Raw genomic sequence first — 5,939 nt, 5'->3', positions numbered from 1 at the left:
GAACAGCCCCAAACAGAGAATAAAAGGGTAAATTGAGCCAGATAGCCAGATAGTGCTCAAACAGTAGGATTACCAGAAACTATTGACCAGAATCTATGCCCTGTTGTAAAACATTGTAAAACATGTCGTATGTTATCAGCAAACCCAGACCCCCTTTGAAATTTCCCGGCAGCTTTGTTCGCCTTTTCCCTTTCATGTGCGACCCCTCCCGATGTGTGGTCTCTGCCTTTATAAACCTACAAGATTTTCTGCTAGGGACTCGACTCCTCGAGTTGGGTCCCAGCGTGCTGGAATAAACACCTCTTGCGGTTTGCATCAAGTGATGCCTCCTGCGGTTGATTGGGGATGCCGTCAATCCATGGGACAGAGTTGGGGTTTCCTTTCTGGGGGTCTTACATTTGGGGGCTCTTCCGGGATAAGACGGCCCCCCTCATCCGCGGAGTCGACCTTGGAGGTAAAAGGGGTACCCCGAAGTTGTCTCTCTTTGTCTTCTGTTTTGTTAGTTGGTCTGGTTCTGTGAGCGTGCTTTTGGTTTCGGTGGCAAACGTTCGGTGACTCGTGAGAGTGGCCGAACAGTGGTCGGTAGACGTGTCTGTGGGGCCACAGGTTGCAACCCTGGGGGACGCCCCAAGGGTGGAGGGGAGCCAGGGACGCCTCGTAATCTCCGTCGGTAAGGGTGCTGATGGGGTTCAATTGGTGGATCAGAGATTGGCGCCCGTCTGTATCTGGTTCTGTTGTGTGTTTGTGGTGGAGGTGGAGGAAGGGTTGGAACAACTGGGGGGTCTCGGCCCAGGCTACTCTCGGGTGGACCCCAAAGGTTTCCTTCTCTGGACTCCCCCTCCTGACAACCCTGAAGGGTAACTTAGCAAAGTAGCTTCAGTCTCAAAAGTAATGAAAAATAAGGTCTCATAATTTTCTTTAACATCCAACCTGTCCTGATGAGATGGCTAAAATGCCTTAGACACAAAGTTTCTGTTAAAACCTGTTAGATCCTTCCAGATCTCAGTCAAGGCTTACATTGAAATATAAATAAAAGAAGCCTAAAGGCTCAGTAGGAGACTGGTCTCAAACCCAGGGAAAGAAAAGTTAAAAAGAGTCTTTAAAACTCCAGCAAAGTAAATTTTATGGTACTTTACTAAAGTAATTAATGGCCGTGTGATTTTTTCCAGGACTCTTGTTTTTTTTAATTATATGTTTTTTTGAGCTCATGATTTTTTGATCAGTTCTATTTTTTATTCAACTAGAGTTTTTGAACATCTGTTACATTGCAATGGAGATTCACCTAAAAAGTTAAAAGGCCTTGATTTTGTTATTTGTATATTGTGCTGTCTAATGTCATGTTTTGTCTGTATCAAAACTGAGCGCTCCTAAAATTAAGATTTAAAAATGGATCCGGATACTTTCAATTCACGTGATTTAAAAAGGTTCAAATTGGGTAAAACTAATAAAAGCAAAGTGTCTTTGAAAATAACTCACAAGTCTCTAGGTGGTCAAGCTAATAAAATATTGATGTTAATAAAATGTCTAATATGAATTGTTTCTAGGACTTTTCTTCAACAGGAAAGAGATAGCAAATACTGTTAAGGACACTTGTCTGATATCTTGGATTTTACAGAATAAGTGAATTAGAGTTAACATGTATGGGATTACTCTAATATGTTTGTAGAGACATTTGATTAATTTACAAAGTTAAAATGCTAATTGTTAAATAACATCGAGTACTTTTAACTCCTTAAATTCCATGGGGTATCATAGTTAAACATTATTGGTTTTTTCACATTTTGTTAAATAAAAGGGTTTAAAATTGCTTTGTGTCATTACTAAAAACTAGGTTATTAAGAGTTATATCCTAACAGGTAAAACCCGAACCTGGAGGGTGAGTGTTCCATCTGCTAAGCTCCAAGGAGCTCTTAGATTTGGTTTTAATGTTATCATCTCCCCTTTCACAGTGTTTCAATTAGAGTACACTAAACAACAAAATATTTAATATTATTAAAATAGAGTAATTTATCTAAATTCAGAAATTTCATAAGAGTTGTTTCAGAATGTGAACAAAAAGGGATCAACAAATAGGAAAGAGAAAATAAAAGATTCTGGGTATGGAAATATATTTAGTAAAAGGAAAAAGGAAATGTTTCTGGGTAAGAAAGTGCTTGTGTGATGAAATACATGAGGGTCTAAGTAAGTGCTAAGAAAGTCTGTGCAAGTAAATGGCAAGTTTCAACAAGTTTGTGTGTAACCAAGTTGGTTATATGTATGTGAGACACCTTAAAATATTTAAGGTTTTTCCTAAGGTGAAATACTAATGTTCTGATATAAACCAAAGTTTAATCTATATGGTAGAATGACATGGTAAAATGACAAGGATTTGAAACATTATATTACTCTTAACTTTGTGTCTATTAAGTTTTATTCTTTAGAACAATTAGTCTTAAAAATTGGGGTCTATACAATTATGGTTAAACAACTGTTATGGAGTATTGTACTATGTTAGAGAGTCTACATTTTTCTTTAAAAACTAAATTTGGTAAGATAAAAGTGTCAAGGTAATTGTGAAATGGTCACTAGTTGTATATTAAATGTGTTCATATTTTTCAGGACCACAAGTTTTTAAAGCAGGGAATTTATTAATCTCTGCTATTCTCCAGATTCAACTTGTCTGTAATGGTAATCTTAAACTTATAAAGAGTAATTTTATTGGGGATTTATTTCTATCATTTAATGTTCTATTGTAGGATCTGCTATCAATAGGGTATGTGTAAAATTTGTTACTTTTTACACTGGGATAAAGAATTTCAAATGTAAATGTATTTCTAAACATTAGATTCTGATTTGTTTAAAGGTTAATATTGTGAAATATGAAAGAAACATGAAAACATTTTGCCACTTTATCACACAAAAGGAAAGTTAAACGCTCTCTCAGCCTTTCTTTGATTCATGTTTTAGATACTATGTTAAATTGTGTTAATTATAAAGTTTATATAGACTCAGGAAACAGTATATGTAAACTACTTAATGATATTTAAGGAAGAAGCAAAGATCAACATCAGAATTAGAACACTTAAGATCTGTAAAGAGCCACGCCTTACCTGAGATAAGGCTGTGCCTCCACCTTACTGCATGTTAGAGTGACTCCAAAATAAGTCAGACTTCAGCTTATTTAAAGTTATAGTCAAAGGATTGGTTCTTGTTGTAAAAGTACTGTGATCTCAAATAGGGGATAGAATGCAGTTCTCAATCAAAATTCAAGATAGCTATTATACAAGCTGAATATATTTTTACTCTTGCTAATTTCATTTTGTAAAACTGTTACCTGTTAATGTTTTGCAGAAGTAGCTGCTCCAAGAACACACAACCTAGGTAACTTGTGATAAAAAGCCATCACCTATAGAATAGATAATGGTAACTTCCAGTACTAATGCAGACTCCAGTTAGATAAAAGGGTAAATAACTGTAAAGTTGTGGACATTAAAGTTAAAGCCCATTACTCTTACTTTATGACTGGTGAGACTGGCTTGCTGGATAATTAAGCTCAAACTTAGAAATTGGAGTTAATTACAGAGGTCAAGAAAAGTCCATATTTGGGTCTTGCCCTCATCGTCAGCTTGAACCCAGGGAATAAGAGAACTTCTCTAAGGAGCGTTGCAACTCTGGGTCACACAACCTCCTGATCAAGGAGATTGTTGAGACTAGAGGATGAAAAATCACTCAGTGCATCTGCTGCAGAGGAGGGTCATGGAAAAAGGGAGACATCCCTTGATGCTTCTAAAGGAAGTCACCTCATCAAGAGACCCTGCCTAATAAAAGTCACTGGTGGAGCTAAGGAGCCGCTCTTAAGTTCTGTACGAGTGACCCCTGTGGGAACTCAGCTGACTCTTTAACAAGACAGGAACCAGGTCAACTTGACCAGCTTGATCTTAGACACCCAGCAAAACAGTTAAAACCAAAGTATAGCCATTCTTGGGCATTTAAAGGAAATAATAGTTAAATGTAACTTAAGATGTAGCCTGATAACTATCAAGAGAAACTGCCAGAGTCAGAAGTTTTTAGTCAGTTGAAGGCCTGCAGACCTTCCTAAGCTACACAGGTAGACTTAATCTATGTTTGCCAGTATGATTATCTATTTCTAAGTAACAGAAGTATAGAGATCTCTACTAAACACAGGTTATACCAATAAAGGGATATTTTACAAAATCAGATGACATTAAGTAGCTTAACTATATTTTTTGGGGACATCTACGACAATGTTAAAGTCCCCAAATAAAGGCCTTGTCCTCTCCAGCCTTTGCTAGGCCTAGTTATCGGAACAATTTCTCAGTTCTTCCACCTCGTAATGAGAGATTAACTTCTGTCATTTTCATGATACTCAGTGGCATGTTTCAGATGCTGCAACATTTACTTTGTACTAATCTAATTTCAGTACTCATGTCTTTTTGTTCTTCTATCATAGAAGCAGCCACCCCCAGATGACTTTACAACCTACTCTTCCCCAACCAGGCTTCTTCCTGGGACCCCTTGATTGACCCGATTTTTTAAAAAAAGGAACTCCAAACTGCTTGCCCCTCGCTGCCTCCATTCAGCTTTGAAGCAGCCAGAATGACCGATGCCCCTTTTCATTTTCTTAACAAGCTGTTATGGGTTACTAAAGCTAAAGGGGGGAATGAAGCCAGAATTGGGAATAGGTAGTTAGTGTAGAAATAGGGGATCAGGTCAAATCAAGGAAATGAAGCCATGAAGTCATCTGCCTCTGCAAGTTGGAGACTGCCCCTGGAAGAATGGAGTGTCAAGGATCTCCGGAGGCCATTGATTACCAAATTTACCTGCCTTTATCAAGGACTGTTTATCAAGGACTGCAAACAAGGGGCTGCTAATTGGTGCCCCCTGGGCTCTTGCCTGCCTGAAATTGCCTAGTCACCTTCATCAGGGAAAGAATAAGTGCTGTACAGGTACTAATGCTCAGGCAATAATACCAGTCCCTCCGCCAAGGAAATAGCTTTGGAGAAGAGTATATAGAGACAGAAGTTCCATGATTAGAACTTACCAGAAAAGAAAATGGGGAAATGAAAGAATGGACATTTTTTTAAGCTGTCTGAGGTCACCCTCCCAGTTATCTCAACTCCCTACGTTCTCCATCCCATTGTCTCAACTCCCTAAGGTCACCCTCCCAGTAATGGGAACAAAGCCCTTAAAGCTGTTCCAAGAAACAGCCCCAAACAGAGAATAAAAGGGTAAATTGAGCCAGATAGCCAGATAGTGTTCAAACAGTAGGATTATCAGAAACTATTGACCAGAATCTACACCCTGTTGTAAAACATTGTAAAACATGTCGTATGTTATCAGCAAACCCAGACACCCTTTGAAATTTCCCAGTAGCTTTGTCCGCCTTTTCCCTTTCATGTGCGACCCCTCCCGATGTGTGGTCTCTGCCTTTATAAACCTACAAGATTTTCTGCTAGGGACTCGACTCCTCGAGTCGGGTCCCAGCGCGCTGGAATAAACACCTCTTGCGGTTTGCATCAAGTGATGCCTCCTGCGGTTGATTGGGGTTGCCGTCAATCCATGGGACAGAGTTGGGGTTTCCTTTTTGGGGGCCTTACAGGAGAAGAAAGCAGTCAGTGAAAGAACTCAGACTGAGCCTGCGTGAGACCTTGGGTTCTGTTCTCCAGCAGCAAGAGTTTTAAAAGGAAACACAGGAAATAAATACTGTATAATTTTTAGCAGAAAGGAATTTGGAGAACCCAGTGTGATGGTGCAGGCCTGTCATCCCAGTAAATGGGGAGACTGAAGCAATGGATCACAAGTTCAAGACCAACCTCAGAAATTTAGGTAGACCCTGTATCAAAATCAACAATAAAAGGTGTGGGTATATATGTAGATCAGTACTACAGCACCCCTGGGTTCATTCCTCACAGGGGAAAAAAAATTCAGAAAGGAGTTTG

At 39.1% G+C, this 5,939-nt stretch overlaps 1 long non-coding RNA gene across 1 annotated transcript in view; it reads right to left on the bottom strand.

The window, feature by feature from the left end:
- Window positions 1-2,753, bottom strand: part of LOC306652601 — a 1,049,053-nt gene extending 1,046,300 nt beyond the window's left edge. The window contains exon 1 of the long non-coding RNA XR_013761493.1: window positions 2,656-2,753. This is a non-coding gene — a long non-coding RNA (uncharacterized lncRNA). The remainder of the gene's footprint in view (window positions 1-2,655) is intronic.
- Window positions 2,754-5,939: the final 3,186 nt, after the last annotated feature.

Source organism: Sciurus vulgaris (assembly GCF_902686455.1).
Source record: "Sciurus vulgaris genome assembly, contig: HiC_scaffold_589_arrow_ctg1, whole genome shotgun sequence".
Taxonomy (NCBI): Eukaryota; Metazoa; Chordata; class Mammalia; order Rodentia; family Sciuridae; genus Sciurus; species Sciurus vulgaris.
This window is presented reverse-complemented; position numbering and strand designations above follow the sequence as displayed.